The sequence below is a fragment of the Arachis duranensis genome, chromosome 7 (genome assembly GCF_000817695.3).
Source record: "Arachis duranensis cultivar V14167 chromosome 7, aradu.V14167.gnm2.J7QH, whole genome shotgun sequence".
In the NCBI taxonomy this organism is placed as follows: Eukaryota; Viridiplantae; Streptophyta; class Magnoliopsida; order Fabales; family Fabaceae; genus Arachis; species Arachis duranensis.
Window position 1 is genome coordinate 71,269,109 of NC_029778.3, and position 3,450 is coordinate 71,272,558.

Genomic DNA, 3,450 nt, shown 5'->3' on the forward strand with positions numbered 1-3,450 from the left:
CAGAAGGCATACATGGATACTTAACGACCACGTGTGCAAGTTAACGTTCCACGTTAGCATTCATTGTTAGTGACTTATGGAGAGAGTCTATATTATCTAACGGAAATAAACTTCATGTATTGTTTAAGGTGTTCGACTTCAAAATCCTTAGGGACATAGAGTTAAAGTTAGAGTTAGTTTTTAAATTTGAATTTCAGATAGAATTTAGAATATAAATAAGTGAACAAAGTTCACAAGAAAGGGACGCGAAGCCACAGACGTGCATCTCTCTCTTCTCTTTAGTTTTCTTCATTATCATGAGTAACTAAACCTCTATTGTTGAAGGTTAGGAGCTTTGTTTGGTTTATGGATTTATAACGTGAGTCTTTTCTTTATTTCAATTCATGTTTTTTTCTTTTTTAAGATTGAGTTTCGTTCTTCATCACTAATAATTAGAAGTATCGGAAAATAATCTTAGATTCTATTATTATTTTGGAAAAATCAATTTCAAAATTATCTTCAAACTTATCTCATAATCTTCAATTATTTAGAACTAGTCTTAAATATGTGACATATAATTCAATTAGAGATCATTTTTTAATATTGTGTAGTTTAAAATCAAAACTATTCTTCACATCTTCTCCTAATTATTAGTTAACCAAAAGATTGGCGATTAATTAGGTTAAGAGAAATTAAATTAGCAAAGGATTGAAATTTGATTATAAATGACTTGTTGTGGAAATATTTTTGCATTAGCTAAAATAAGAAAGCATAGACATTGTTCTTCCAAGAATCAAATATCTTCGAAGCCTTTCAAACTTTCATTCATTGATTACTTCTTAATTCTCTAAGCCTTCTCTCATTTTCTCAATTTTCTTCTTATTTGTTCTTTTTTTTTTCAAGATCTACAATCCTTCTGCGAAGATTTGATTGATCTAACACTACAAAAGAAACGGGACTTAGCAGCCAAAAATTACCAGTATTTTTTCAAACTTCTGCAAATTGGTTGAATTGGTGTGGTTCTTGTTGCGTAAATAAGTTCCGCTCCAATTGACTTGACTTGAGGCGGTTTTGGCCCCAACAGCAGCCAAATAACCATGAGGGGAGGGGGTTTTGTTTCACTAAAATCCCCAAACAAAAATTAATTGGCGCCATTAACCTTCACCTTTTGCAAAGCCAACTCCAACAGAGTAAAGGCGCCAATCACTGGTCTCCTTCTCCCGCCATGGTGAATCTTCCCTCCGTCAGTTCCAGTCGTCACGTCCGTGTTGTCATTCTTCCCCGTCACTGGTCTCCTCCATCCGCCGTGTAGCTCCTGTGCGCGAAGGTAAAGTGGAAAGGGTCGTCCAAGTCTTCTCCTTCCGCCATGCATGTCCGTGACGTCATCAGTGTCCTCCCCGCCATCCATCCCGGTGTCGTCGTCGGCAACCTTCCCCCTTACCCTGTTGTGCGTTGCAGATCGGCCCCTCTCCCTCTCTCTCGTACGTTCTTTTCCCTTGTCCCAATTTAATTTTAGTGACTGTTGACAAATCAATTTTTTTTATCAATTTCATCTCTATGCCTTTTGAATTTTGGTTCGAATAACATTGGTCGATTGATTTTGTCCAAATTTTTCTTCCCCAATTTAACATTCTGATTCAATTTTTTCCCAATTTATGAATCCTGAGTCTTGATATTTTAGTGAGTATTGCTTCGGCTCATCACTGAATAAAACTAATAAGGAGAAAGACCTCCTTCCTAAACCCAGGGGTGGCCTGAAAAATACCAAGCCTTAATGTGTATATATGAATATCTGAATTATTATGCATTGTGAAAAAAGACAAAGGAAAAACTTGGTGGCTTAATTGAGTACCATTTTTTAGTTTGATTTTGCTGTTGATTATGCCCAAATAGGTGTATTTGTATTTGTGTGTGTATGTCTAAGAGATTTATGAAATGATTTTTGTGAGGCAAATTATTTTAGTATCATAACATAATATAAAAAATTAGACTATATCTCCCCACAAAAGTTTGAGCGGAGTGTCAAGAGTATGTTAGTCATTATTATTATTATTATTTGGTTAACTATATTAGCTAAGTTGCACTCTAATTGTTGGTGTTTTCCTGTTTAGTTGGATAGTTCATAACCTTTATATTCAAACCCATACATACAGCTCTTTCATTCTTGTACTGTAACTTGAATTTTACATATTGTCAAATACTAGTTATCTTTTTATTTTATTTTGTATATTCTCTCTTCTTTTATGTTCTTGTGGTTCTTCTTTGTTCTTAAGTTTTTGAGCAAGATTGCTCATACTACTGCCTTGAGCTATCATCATACAATCATATTAAAATTATTTTTTTCAAATGCAATATTCACATCGATTGTTATTAAAAATTGATTCAGTAAAAAAAAAGAGAAAAAAATTAGGACTTTAGGTCTGATAAGAATAATAAATAATTTATTCAACATGTTACGTGTGTCTTAGTATATAATAATTATCATGTTATAGAAGTCTTTGAATGGTGTACTTTCACTCCTCATGATTAAAATAAAATCTCTGTTGCTTCTTATGGGTAAATGCTCATACCTCAGTTTAAACTATACCAATAAAATGTGTGCTAGATACTGATTATGTTTGAAACTGGAAATACACATTAATTTATTGCTTTGGTTTCATTATGAAGATGCATTTTTTTTCGATATGCATCAAATGTCTACACAAAATATTGTAACCTCCTCCTTTGATGAAGGGTCATTCCCAGCTTCATTTTTTAAAGCGGTTATTATGAAGAAATTCTAAGTCTATGCTTAGTATGTGTTTTAGAACAAAAAAATAGAGACACGACGAAGAGAAAGGCAAGATTAAAGAATTATGTCTTTGTTTCTTTTCTTACAGCTTCCAACTTTTGGGTAGACACAAAGTTAGTCAAATTGTATTGGGACAAAAATATTTTACTTAAATATGCATTTGTTTCCTTTCCCAAACAAAATTGTATCTTTCAAATCTTTAAAAATTATGACACTAACCAAACTTATTTGCATATAAACATATTATGTAAAACCCGGTTAATTAACGGCTAATTAACCCATAAATGAGAATTTATTCTAGAAAGCCTAAAATGTGATTTTTATGGCTAAATATGATAGAGGAGATTGAGACGAGAATTTCGGTACCAATTTTATAGAATTCGGACCAAGATTGGACCGAACGGGCCAAACCGGGCCAATTGGACCCAAAGTGGGCCCTTGGCCCAACATAACTTAACCAAAACCCTAGTTTTCAGCACTCTCTCTCCTCATTTGTTACACACACAAGCTGAAATTAGAGAGAAAGGGAGGAAGAACACTCTCTCAAGTTCTCTCCCTTGGTTGATCTTCAAACCACCATAACTTTTGATCTAGAGCTCCGATTGCCGCTCTGTTTGCGGCCACGCGTTCACCGCGGAGAGCTCTACAAAACCCATACAACCAATCTTGAGGTAAGCCAC